Source organism: Gekko japonicus, unplaced genomic scaffold, assembly GCF_001447785.1.
Source record: "Gekko japonicus isolate JY-2015 unplaced genomic scaffold, Gekko_japonicus_V1.1 scaffold481, whole genome shotgun sequence".
Classification (NCBI taxonomy): domain Eukaryota; kingdom Metazoa; phylum Chordata; class Lepidosauria; order Squamata; family Gekkonidae; genus Gekko; species Gekko japonicus.
The window spans coordinates 241,177-255,097 of NW_015165248.1; the positions used below are offsets into that span (position 1 = coordinate 241,177).

At 46.2% G+C, this 13,921-nt stretch overlaps 1 protein-coding gene across 1 annotated transcript in view; it reads left to right on the plus strand.

Moving 5' to 3' along the window:
• Positions 1-13,921, plus strand: part of LOC107109475 (metabotropic glutamate receptor 8-like) — a 331,492-nt gene that overhangs the window by 230,456 nt on the left and 87,115 nt on the right. The gene's annotated exons all lie outside the window — the stretch shown is intronic.

Sequence of the window (13,921 nt, forward strand, 5' to 3'; positions counted from 1 at the left end):
GCCACTGTAACATCTAGTTTGGCTTTTAGGGTCATGCACTGAATTTCATGGATGGATGAGGATTTGAACTGCTTATTCTACACTGCCTCTGTTTATGCTGTGGCCATTTAGGCCTGTACCAATGTGTAAGCGTTAAGGTACAAGTGACAAGGGCTACAGGTCCATCCTGTGGCCGCCAACACCATTTTAGACGCATTTGTAGTTATTTAAAAATTTCAGTGAGGCCCAGATTGGGCATGCAGAGCAGGACCACCAAGAGCTCTTGTTTCCCCCACTATGCCTTTGCAGGTACAGAAATAGCCCCGGTCCCATGGATGTTTTGGCACTTTAGAAGGCACAGTGGGAACACGAGCTCCTGGGGCTGCTGCATGCCTGGTCTGGATTGGGGCCTCAAAGCACTTTTTAAAGAACTACGAATGCCTCTAAAACGGCATTGGTGGCCACAGGATGGCTCCGTGGCGCCGGTCACTTCTAGTTTGGCCCTAAGTTTGATATTGCAGTCTTTGCAGCCATTGCATTTGTGGTAGAATGCAGACAGCCTGATGGATGAAAATTACCAATAATAGGAGTGTGCTCATCAGTTAGATATGTGGGTTTATTTCATGAGCAATCTCTGTCATTAGCAGTAAGTGTCAGGCCAGTAAAGGGCAACAGGTCTACTGGGTATTGCTCAAGTGCTTTCCCTTTCATTATTTTGCCACTTTGTGAATGTGCTGTTATCTTTCATGTTTATTTCTGTTCAAAAATCAACCCAACAGGAGCAATGGGAAAGTAGCTCAAAGCTAATGTTTGACTGTGCATGCATGTGTGCTAGGGAAAGGAAAGAATGGTTGAATCCAAAGACAGAAAATGCGTACATCCATACCACCACAAGGAGCTGCGGTGGCTCAAGTGGTTAAGACGTTGAACTGCAGGCTGTGGAAGGTCGGTAGTTCAGCAGTTCGAGACCCGAGTGTGCCGCATGACGGAGTGAGCTCCCGTCTCTAGTTCCAGCTCCTGCCAACCTAGCCGTTCGAAAGCAAGAAATTGCAAGTAGATAAATAGGTACCACTTCAGTGGGAAGGTAACAGCATTCCATGCGCCTTGGTGTTTAGTCATGCCGGCCACATAACCACGGAAACGTCTTCGGACAGCGCTGGCTCATCGGCTTTGAAACAGAGATGAGCACCGCAACCCTAGAGTCGGATTCGACTGGCTTTCGAGCAAGGGAACCTTTACCTTTATACCACCGCAGCAATGCTGCCAGTGCTGCTAGAGTTACAGGGTTAGATCCAAGCTAAATTTTCCAGTGGTAGAATGGCACTTTCCTGGCACCCTCCATTCACTGCAGCTCACTGATCTCCACAAAATGTAGCTCCAGGGGATAGAAGACCGTGACAGACAGAGCCAAGTCCATCCTCTGCCACCCCAACTCATCTCAGGGACCCTGAGATAAAACATGAGGGGAGGGTCTGCAGTGAGGAGGCAGAATCAGCAATTTAGTTTGGATTCAACCCCACGTCTGAACATTCCTATAAGAAAGGGTTTCATCTTTTGACCCTGCATTTGGATAGTGAGATGTTTAAAGCATCATGCTCTTCTCAAAACAGAATGTCCCTTAATGTCATCATGGTTGCAGTATAACAGCATAAAGAGTGAAATTGTCTGCATGATTAAAACAGATGTTTTATGAACCTCTGAGTAAAATTAAGTTATGATGGCAGGCTGCACAAATACCAGCTGAGGATAGATGACTGTCTAAAGTACCTTCAATTTCCTTGCATTACCCGTTTTACAAGTTTTGACAGGTGGATGAATCATGTTCATTCAACAGGTAATAAAGATATCATTTATTACATTAGTAGCAAGCACAGCTCTGTTTTGAGTGAAGAGAGGAGTACTTTTTGCTAAGAAAGGGAGGCCTTTCAGTTTTTATAAGAAATAAGGGACTCACAAAACATACTAAGTATTTCTCCACTCTGCAACCACGGAATGATTTTGAAGTGCATAATTTATTGGCGACACAAGAGTTCAGTGTGTTTCTACACTACTCTGATTATTTTCTAAGAAAGAGAGGAGGATGTTTTTAATTGCTGCCAGATATTATGTGGACATAAATTGTTATGGCTTTCTGTCTATAAATCAGTTCCTTGGCTGTTCCAAACTGTTATCCATTGATCACTTGCTGGCGGTGTGTATAGCTCCTGTTGCTTGCCTATAATACTAACACAGTATAAAACACACATAAAGAATGCTTTCTATATTTAAGCTTATTGTATCAGATACAATCCGCTGAGGTCACTCAGGACAGTTCTTTGCCCTTCTTGTAGGATTGAAGTAATCTTTTAGGCTTGTCCATCTTTTTTCACTACAAGTTCATTCATGCATCCTATCTACATGATTGGCCTTCTACACAGATGTACCAGCACTGTACATAAGTATTAGATAAAAATGATTACACTTTTTCAGTGAGAATATTTCCCCCATAATATTTGGTCATTGTCTCTGTGCATTCCAGTGCCCTTAATTCTAGTTTACCTAGGAGAATTTTTAAACTAATCTCAGAACTAAAACATGCACTCTTTGTCTGAAATCTCTCTTTTTTCTTCAATATCTGAGTTACTTATTTCCCCAGTCTACAGTATAAATGTGTACACACTGGTAAAGCACTGCAAAAAAAAAATCTTAATGTGATTTTGTAGTTTTGAGAAAATTATTTTTGTTTGATGTAGGCTGACACATCAGGCACCCAGAAATAGTTAACACTATATATACAATCAAATTGAGTTTTATGTGTGTGCAGCATTTATCAAAGGAACATGTGCACATTGGTAATGTAGAGGGGAATAAGATACCAAGGAACTGTAATCTAGAGGGTAGTGCACATGTACAGAGTTGTTACAACATTCAGAAATAAAAAGTAGAATGGTGGGATATTGTTAATGCATTGATCCCACTTCAGAAACTTCCAGAATTCTGGAAACTGAGCAGAGAATAATTTTAGAAGTATCTCTAATTTTGGGTTATGCAGGTGATGATACAATACTTCATATAACCTCAGCGCAATGAAAGGATAACTAAAAAGCTAACAGACAAAGGAGACCATCATAGTCATATGCTCACTTATTTGCAAGAAACTCCATTCATCTCAACCAAGTTTACTAACATTTAAAAAACCTGGGGATTGGGCTGGATGTTCATTGGGAGAAGAATGATATGGCTAAAGCTTGAATGGCTGTCTTTTTCTTAACAAGACTTTTTAATTCCAGAATGATAGGGAAGCATCTCTTCCACCTTATATTCCCTGTTCTAGGAAAAGTCATCCAAACTTAATGTCTATTATCCAATTGTTAGTCACCAGAGCCCTGCTAGAGAAAGGTTGACCACCATCTTATGATGTTTCCTTGAGAGAAAAGCATAGATGGCTAGAGGGAAAATAATGTTATTTTATAGTATGATATTAGCACTTTAAAGGAGAAAAGATGTGTCCTTTAAAATCACATCCTTTCATATCCAAATAATATAGATCATTTATTGATTTATGTCCCACCAAAGTGTCTTACAGTTCTCCCTCCATTTTATCCTTACAGCAATAACTCTGTGAGGTAGGTTAGGCTGAGTGTGTATGACTGACCGAAGGACACCCAGCAAGATTCCATGCCAAACTGGGGATCAGTCTATGGCTGTGGTCACACTGGAGGCTTCACGAGATATGGTGCTGTCTCTAATCGTACTGTTACCCCCCCCCCATCTTTTTCTTGGTTAAAGTGTTGCAGGGCATATCATCCAGACAGCACACCCTGCTGAGGGTTACCCACATAGACATCCCGTGGTCAAGCATCCACAGTACTGCAGCACCTCAGCCAGGGAGTGCAGTTTTTTTCCAAAATGCATATGCATGCATGAGCATATAGGCAAAAATTCAAAAAAACCTCCCTAGCAGCGGGAACGGAGCAGCAAGTTCAGTCAGACAAATCTGTTCTGCGTGTGATCCCCCATTTTCAGACACCTGGCCATGCCCAATGTATCCGTGGGGAACCAAAACACCAGTTGTGATGTGGTGTTTTTTAACCTGGCTCCAAGTCATCCTATGACAGTATGAGTATGCCAGTGGAACACCTGACAGATGTGGCTGTGTGACTGCACTCATTTGATTTGGAGGGGAAGGGTGGCTGTGTCGGGCCACACTGCTCGTGTGATCACAACCTAGGTCTTTCAGATCCTACTCCAAAACTCAAACTACAAATATGAAAAAAAACCAGAAAATTTTCCAGGGGGAGGAAAGATTTTTAAAGGGTTTTTCCCCCCTAAGGATAATTTTTTCAATTCAATTTTTCATTTTTTTTCCAAACAAAAAAAATGAAAAATTGTGGAGAGCGCTGAAAAACTGGTTTGTTTTTTCTTTTGGATTGAGTAGAATGTTTTTACGTCAAGGTGTTATTCAAAATGTGCAGTATAAAAATTATGTTTAAAAACTCTAAAGAATTAGCTTATGGCAAGTGGGGACTGGCAAGGACTTGTGGAGGCATCTCATTCTCCCCTCCCCTCCATTTTCTCTTTGTCTCCCACAGCAGTCACCACAGTGTCTCCCCTTTTCCTCCTTCCTTCTCTGCTTCCCACCTACCAGCCTTTATCTTCCCCCTGTCTTCAGCTTCCTCCTTCCCTACTGTAATATATCCAGTTCAGACCGCGTGGCCAGCTGGGGCTCCACGCGGTCAAGCACAAACATCAGCTTCACTCAAAGAGACAATGGACTATGCAGATCCTAGCCTGCGCCAATCAGTGGGCTAGGTTCCTGGCCACTGTAAATAACCTATTGAGAAGTGGGGGTATGTTATGGGTGGCAGTTTCACAGGACATATAAGCTGGCGTGCGAGCCGGCTAAAGTTGTCTTGTTCCTGATCTAATAAAGTACGCTAGCTGAAATCACTCTCCGTCTGCGTACCTTTCACTGGCGACGAGGATGGGATCCATCTCCCTCTGAACAGAGACCACGTTCCGGGCATCGCCTTGAGTCTCTGTGCCAAAATCGCCACCGCCGCTGGCATCGTGCGTTCTTCGAGAAGCGCCGCTCATCGCACTGCTCCCAGCTCCGAGCATCGCATCGCTGACCCTGAGAGCAGCACCGCACCGCTCCTTCTCTACGCCCACTAGTTCCCGCCATTGCTTCCACGTGGAAATGTAAGATGGCTGCCGCATCAGAGAGTCTCCTGGCTTTCAACATCTCCCAACCCTCGCAGTGGGAAACATGGCTGGAGACCCTCGAGAGCCACTTCACCATCCACAACGTAGCGGACACAGGTATGAAAAAAGCGTACCTTCTGCGCCACTGTGGCATGGAGGCCCATCTCCTACTTAAGGATTTTATAGTGCCCAGGCTGACCAAGGACGAGTCTTACAACTCTTTGGTCAAGGCGCTGACCGACCACCTGGCCCCCAAACCAACTAAGTTTGTGGAGCACATGGACTTTTTTGCGAAAGTCCAGGGCCCCGACGAGACCGCCTCGGACTTCCTGGCGGCTCTGCGTCGGGGCCCCACCAGGTGTTCCTTCTCCGACCTAGCTGAAGCTCTTCTCAACCAGTTCCTTGTGGGACTAAGGGAGCCTAAGCTCCGGAGGAGGCTGGTCAGCCAGGACGACCTGGACCTAGATAAAGCGATCCAGGAGGTGACCGCTTATGAGAAGGCCCATCAAGACCGCCGCGCCAAGGGGGTGTTCAACGTTCATCGCCTTCAGGGTCTCAGTCGCGCCGGGAATTTTTCAATCTTTTATGGAGTCACTCCTGAAAGGTATCCCCGGGGTTCAGCCATTTTTAAATGACGTGCTGATCACCGCCCCGGACAACTCATCCTTCGCTGACTGTCTGCGGGCCGTCCTACAATGCTTCAACACAGTGGGTCTCAAGGTGAAGCGAGAAAAGTGTCTCCTGGGGGTGCCTCACGTCGAGTTCCTGGGTTTCGCGGTTGACACCTCCGGCATCCACCCCACCGCGGACAAGGTGACAGCTATCACGCAAGCGCCGCCTCCAGCGTCCAAGTCAGAACTTCAGGCTTTTCTGGGGCTTCTGAACTTCTACCATTCCTTCCTGCCCCTCAAAGCTGCCATTGCTGAACCACTCCACCACCTCCTGGACAAGTCTGCCCCTTGGGTCTGGGGTCCACGGCAAGCTGCTGCATTCCATGCGGTAAAAGATCTACTCGTTTCAAATGTGGTCCTGGCGCATTTTGATGAGGTGCTCCTGGTGGTGCTGGCTTGTGACGCTTCACCCTATGGGGTTGGGGTGGTCCTGGGCCACCAGCTGCCGGACAGCCGCGAGGTCCCAGTTGCCTATTATTCCAGGACTCTATCTGCAGCGGAGCACAATTACACACAGATAGATAAGGAGGCGCTGGCTATTGTGGCGGGGGTGAAAAAATTTCACCACTATCTGTATGGGTGCCCCTTCACGGTCCTCACTGACCACAAGCTGCTGCTGGGTCTCCTAGCCCCCGACCGCCAGACCCCTCAGATGATTTCTCCACGGGTGCTCCGCTGGTCTATTTTCCTGGCTGGGTATTCCTACTCTCTCATCCATTGCCCGGGCAAAGCGATGGGCCATGTGGACACCCTGAGCCACCTGCCGCTGTCGGTCTGTGACCCGGATCCTGCTCCCGCAACCAGATTGCTCTCCTGGAGTCACTCCCGGATCGGCTGGTCCACGTCACTGAGGTGGCTCGCTGCACCTCCAGGGACAAGGTGCTTTGCCGGGTCTTGGACTGGGTGGTGAGGGGGTGGCCCGCAGCCAAAGGAGACCCTGACTTTACGCCCTTTGCTTCTCGGAAGGACAAGCTGTCCGTCCACAAGGGCTGTGTAATGTGGGGAAGTAGAGTGGTCATTCCTTTTTTAATATTTTGTTTATTAAATTTTCCACATTTTATATACAGAAAAAGAAAAACATAAACAGCTCTAGGCCGTAATTTCTTTTTGCAGATATCCTCAAATCATTTAAAATAAATATCCCATGCACTCTACCATTTGCTTTATTCAGTTAATTTAAACCAAATTTTGACTCTTTCAACCAATTATAAAAATTTAACCAATACTTTTCAAATTTCTCCTCGCTTTTTTCTTCAATAACACAAGTTTGTTTTTCCAACTCTGCTATTTCGAATACTTTACAAATAATCTCCTCTTTGGAAGGGATATTCTCCTCCTTCCATTTCTTGGCAAGTACAATTCTTGCTGCTGTCAAGATTTGTATTATTAAATATATCTCTTTTCTCAAAAAAGTATCAGGTATCACATTTAACAAAAAGCATTCTGGGGTCATAGGAATGTATCTACCTATTATCTTATCCAATATAATATACAAAAATTCCTCGATGGCTCTCACCTATAGAGGCCTTTGCAGTTCCATCGCTTTATACCAAGTACCCAAATTGGAGATATGAAGATATTCTAGATTCTAAGAGAGAAATATTTTCGGATAAACTCCTAAAAGAACAAGCCTAACCTAACATGGTGGGGGGGAAAATCAAATGATGTCAAGATGGCCAAGAGATAAACAAGTGGGTATATATGAGTCGAAAACAGAGCTCGATAAGATCTGGTTAGGTACAAAAGAAAAGTTTATTTTAAAAGCCTACAATTTTTGGCTAGAATGGAAAATGGCTGACGAACAGGTGAAACCATCGATGTTAGCCTGGATGCGAGATATAGGTTATCCTATAAGTTTTGAACAATGGGATAAAATTTGGATGAGAAATATAAAGATGGTTAGATCGAGTGCTTTGAAAGAAAATGTAGTAAAGATGTTTTATAGGTGGCATATCTCCCCTGACAGATTGAATAAATTTAATGAGAAATTAGGAAAGTATTGTTGGAAATGCAAACATGGTATTGGCACGTTTTACCACATGTGGTGGTCATGCTATAATTTAAAAAATATTGGCGACTAGTGAAAGAAATGATAGAGTGGTCATTCCTAAGCCCTTACAGGAACGGGTCCTCGCCGCTCTGCACGAGGCACATCCCGGGGTGGTGCACATGAAAGCCTTGGCCCATAGTTACATCTGGTGGCTGGGGATGGACCGGGACATAGAGGATGTAGTGAAGAGGTGTCAACCTTGCCAAGCGTCCCGGCCCGAACCACCTCGTGCCCCGGAACGGGCCTGGGAATCTTCCCACCGCCTGGACTTTGCGGGACCTTTCCAGTGGCAACTTTTCTTTATACTGGTGGATTCCTTCAGTAAGTGGCTGGAGGTAGTCCCCGTGCCTTCAACCTCCTTGAAGGCAGACATCTGGGTGATGTGGCGGATATTCAGTGTCCAGGGAATGCTGGACACGCTGGTTACAGACAATGGGATGGCGTCCACGTCCAGTGAATTTCAGGACTTCATGAGATACTATGGTATCTACCACATCCGGTCTGCCCCGTTCCACCCAGCAACCAATGGCCAGGCCGAGCGCATGGTCAGGACTATGAAGGACACTCTCCAGTGCTTGGACTCCTCAGACTGGGACTATAAACTGGCTACATTTCTTTTCGGCCAGTGAACAACGGCCCACACCACTACAGGGCACAGGCCGGCAGAGATACTTCTTGGCCACTGCCTGACGACCCGGCTGGATCGCCTGCACCCCGACTGAGCCCTGGCAGAGGCATCGGCCACAGAGACATGTGAGGCAGCCAGGGGATTCTTCCCGGAGGATCCCATGTATGCCAGGAACTACACCTGGGGACCAGCCTGGATTCCAACTTGAATAGTCTGAGTTAAAGGTCCAAGATCGTACGAGGTTTCATGTGAAGACAGGCAGATACTACACTGGCACATCGACCAGTTACACTGCCGGATGATGCCACTGGAACCCAAGGACTTGGATATTGCAGATGCCCCAGATACCTCAGCCCTTCCACAACCAGCAGAACACCGGCCTCTACCCTTGGTCGCACCCGAGGACCCTCTCCCAGTGGCACCAGGAACGCTGGCACCGGGACCCCCAGCGCCTCTCCCAGTCAGCTCGCCTCTGAGGGCTTCAGGGGTGGAGACAGCAGCAGTTCCCGAGCTTCGCCGCTCTACTCGCACCAGAAAGTTACCAGCCCACTTGAAGGACTTTTTCTGTGGGTGTATTGCAGACCAAGGGGGGAGGGGTGTAATATATCCAGTTCAGACCACGTGGCCAGCTGGGGCTCTACGCAGTCAAGCACAAACGTTGAGCTTCGCTCAAAGAGACAATGGAATATGCGGATCCTAGCCCGCACCAATCAGTGGGCTAGGTTCACGGCTGAGAGCCTATGGAACTCTCAGCCACTGTAAATAACCTATTGGGAAGTGAGGGTGTGTTATGGGTGGCAGTTTTGCGGGACATATAAGCCGGCCTGCGAGCCGGCTAAAGTTGTCTTGTTCCTGATCCAATAAAGTAGGCTAGCTGAAATCACTCTCTGTCTGCGTACTTTTCACCTACCCATGGCAGCTTCTGCCTGGGAAAACCCTGCATGGTTCCAGCCACTGTACTGTGCTTGGTCTAGTTGTGTTGTGCTAGCTGCTGGGCCAGGCCCAGTTGCTTAGTGGGGAACCTAGAAGGACTTGCAGGGTATAACTCACTTTCTGCTGTATCCCTCTCCCTACACTATTTCATCTTTTCCTCCTCCTGGCAACTCCCATATCATCTTTCCTTGCTTCTCTCTGTCCTCTCCACCCACCAACCAGCCTGCCTTTTATCTGCCCCCCGCCATTCAGCTGTATTTATCATTTATTTACTTCATTTATACCTTGCCGTTCTCCACAATGGGAATCTGTCAAGAAGTCCAAAGCTGAACCTCATGGGTTCTCAGGGCTGTTGCACACAAGTAAACAAATCTTTTATTAAAATATTGTGAAGTTTTATTTAATTTCTATGAAGACAAAGATTTATTCTACTGAAAACAAAATACTATTAAGTCATACTGCAGAAAAACAAGAAAACTCTTAGAACTTGCATTAGATGGCGCAAACCTTAAGTCCAAGAATAAAAGTCCACAAGAGATGTGTTTTTTACATTGCTGTCTGTTGCAATATAAGCATGTCATAGTCCAGGCCTTCAGTCTATGAGAATCCAAGCTAGTCTCTCCTTCTGGGCCTTTGTTCAATTATAATTTTTGGTCAAGCAGCATCAGGTGATGATGACAAGCCAATCAGAACACATTTTTGGTAGAACCCTCTAGAACAGTGGTGGCAAACCTATGGTACGGGTGCCAGAAGTGGCACTCAGAGCCCTCTCTGTGGGCACGCATGCCATCGCCCCAAACAGGCCCAGACCATCTTTAAAGTGTCGAATTCTCTGCCAAATAATTTTAAGTAAATGAAAGAATTTGGGATTGCTTTCCTTTCCTTGTTTGGATCATCTTAAGTTAATTTTTGAGTTGTTTTTTCTAAAGTAAGAACCTCAGTATTCAGGTTAAATTGCCGTGTTGGCACTTTGCGATAAATAAGTGGGTTTTGGGTCACAGTTTGGGCACTCGGTCTCTAAAAGGTTCGCCATCACTGCTCTAGAATATTACCTTACCACTTCTGATTCTCCCCCTCCCATCCTGTAGGCCACAGGTTCTCATGAGAAGTTAATTACCACATCTTCAGCTCTGGCCTTGAAGATGATAAGAGCTGTGTGGGCCAAGAGATCAATTAGTAACACTTGCAGGATGGAACAAGCCTGTTACCATTCACATTAACCAGGGGTGCTTTGCCTCACAGGATCCAACCCAGTTTCCCTAATTTTCTTCCACTCCATTTTCTTCTCATAACAACCCTGTAAGGCAGGTGAGGCTGAGTGTGTATGAATGACCCAAGGTCACCCAGCCAGCTTCCATGGCAGAGTAGAGATTCAAACCTGGGTCTTCCAGATCCTAGTCTGAAACATTTACCACCACACCACACTGGTTATTGTAGGGTGGCTGCTGTTGAGCAGCAGCAAGCAGCTGGGCCTGCAAATGGTGTGGTATCAAGTCATCTGGTGGTTGCAGCTAGCCCTGGCTCTGATGAGTCAGAGGTGAAAAGGACTCTGGAAAATCCCTGCCCCCTTTCCCTGATTTTTGCAAATAGAAACCAAGATCTGAAGACTGGCAATACTGTTGTGGTTTCCTAGCAACAGCCACTGAGGTCATTTGCTTTGTAAGGCTACAAGTGCTGCTTCTGTCATTTGTGAGGGTTAACTCTCCAGTGTTTTGTTTTTGTTTGTTTTAGATTTCAGATTTTTCTTCAGTTCTGCAAGTTTTTTGAGAATTAGGTATATTGATTATGATGATGATAATTTCTGTGTATAGTATACAAATATACAACATATTTCCAAGGATATGTTTACTTTTAAATATAAATAATGTTGGTAGCAATTAATATAAATAAATATAATTATAAATAAAGTAAATAAAATGCTAAACCATAGTATAATGACAATACATTATTAACAAGTTCAGTGTTTTCAGTTCTATAAATAACTTGATCTCCAGTATACAGGTAGTTCCACAGAGTGTATCTGTCCAAATAATTAACTTTGTTTTCTACTATCAATTTTTAAATTTTTCATACCTCTAAGATGGCAAAAAGCGAGATACACGTGCTAAGGCAGCATAGGGTGCAGTGATTTGAAACACTATAAAATATTGGGTATCTTTCCATTTTTTCTTATAGAAAATGAAGAAATTTCTACTTATAAATTCCATAAATATACCAAATAGTATAACGTTATGTGCTACTACCTATGTTATATATGAGATATCTTATGTTAAATTAGTAAAATAAGTTGAATAGGAAAGTAAATGTTGCACATATTTCACTTCCCCTCCAAAAAAGTCCCCCTCCCAGGGAAAAAAGGAATAAAAATGTTTTCCCCCATAGTTTCAAAATTTCCAGAAATGTTACATCTCTAATCATAACCACTACATCAGCACTGGCTGTCAGCAGGGGGACAGGTTTTGAATAGAAAAACAGAACAAACTGAGGCTGCTTGGGTTTCTGCAGTTTGCATTTTTATGAATAGACTGAGACAAATGGAGACCCGCAAGAAACTTGTGGGATAGTTATCTCATTCGTCACACCTTTGCTTCCTCTCCTCACCCCCTACCTCTCTCACACTATTTCTCCCTTCTGCCCCCCTTTTCTTACTCTCTATTTCTCCTCCATGCATGTGACTTCCTCTTTCTTTCTGACCTGTCATCTTTCTCTTTGTTTTTCTGCCTCCCCATTTCATCACTCTTTCTCTCTCTGTCTGCCCCCACCCCATCATTCTTTCTTTCTGCCCCCATCACTCTCCCAGCCTCCTGCCTGCTTCCTCCCCCACTCCACAGAGCAGCAGCAGCAGTAGTGGTGGCAGTGCTCCTAGCCACCCACCTGATTCCTCTCCCCCCACAGCAGCAGTGGCAGTGGTATGGGAATCACAACGGATCTCCCAGCTACAGAGATCAATTCACCTTAGGGCTGCCAGCTCCAGGTTGGGAAATTCCTGGAGATTTGGGGGTGGAGCCTTGGGACAGTGAGGCTTGGGGTGGCAAGCAGCCTCAGCAGGGTATGATGCCATAGACTCAACCCTCCAAAACAGCTATTTTATCCAGGGGAACTGATCTCTGTCACTTGGAGAACAGTTGTAATTCTGGGTGATCTCCAGTCCTAACCCGGAGGCTGGCAATGGTGGTTCTCGTGGAGGAAATAGCTGGAGGGTGGAGTCTATGAAATTACACCAGTCCAAAGTTCCTCCCCTCCTCAAATCCCACCCTCTCCAGGCTCCACCCCTCAAATGTCCAGGAATTTCCCAACCTGGAGTTGGCAACCCTATTTCCTTCCCACCCAACAGCCAAACTACCTTTATCTGCCTGTCTTCAGCTTTCTGTCTCCACCCCCTCCCCCACAGCCTCTACCTAGGGAAAATGCAGTCTTTCTTGACAGTGGGGACATTATTCCCTCCTCCTTTTTATCTGCACAACAACCCTGTGAGGTTGGTTAGGCTGAAATATGTGACTGGTCCAAAATCACGCAGTCAGCTTCCACTGCAAGATGGGGATCTGAACCTGGGTCTTGCAGACTCTACTTTGAAGCTCTAACTGCTGCACCTCACTGGCTTTCATAGGGTGGCTGCTGATGGATGGTAGCAAGCAGCCGAGGCTAGGTGAGTCATGCAAATCAGGGGGGACCTGGCAACCCTAGACTACTGCCAGGCCTACAATAGTCTAGAGTAGTAGAGTAGACCTGGAGACCCCCCAGAATTACAACTGGACTATAGACAGCAGAGATCTGTCTCCCTGCAGAAAATGGCTGCTTTGGAGGGTGGACTCTGTGGCATTATACCCAGCTGAGGCCTCTCGCTTCCCAAACCCAGCCTTCCTTAGAGTCCACCACAAAATCTCTAGAAATCCCCCAGCCTGGCACTGGAAAGTCTTGTGAGGCCTGCCCCCAAGGCTCCCTCCCTCCCTCCTTCCCTGAAAGGCCCAAAGAGGCCTGGAAAGGGCCCTTCCCCCACCCTTTTACTGACAGTTAGAAGCGCCCCTCCCCGAACATTCTAATCTCTCACCGTTGATGCCTGAAGCAGATCCCTGCAGAGGCCATTTCAAAAGGTTTTGGGGGGGGATTCATCCATCCCTGAAGTGATTTTTTTTAGTTTTTGGATTTTTCTACAAACCGAGGAAGTCTACTGACTATGTAGGAAAAGCTGTTGGGGGAGAGTGAGCCCCCTGTTGGTGAAAATAAGTATCCACACAGAAAAAAAACCTCTTGAAAATAGAATAAGGACAAGAAAGAAGACCCGCAAAACTCGTGCGGGGGGGCGGCGGGGGAGCTTCAAATGGAGCTGAAGGAGGAGGAACCAGCAGGAGCAGGTAAGCTCTCCTGCCCCCATCCTGCCGGTTCCTCTGTGTCCTCCACACCCCCGCTCCTTCCCCCCCAAGCGAGGGCCAGCAGCTTCCAGCCGCCCGGGACTCGCGGCCGCCCACACCCGCCCTC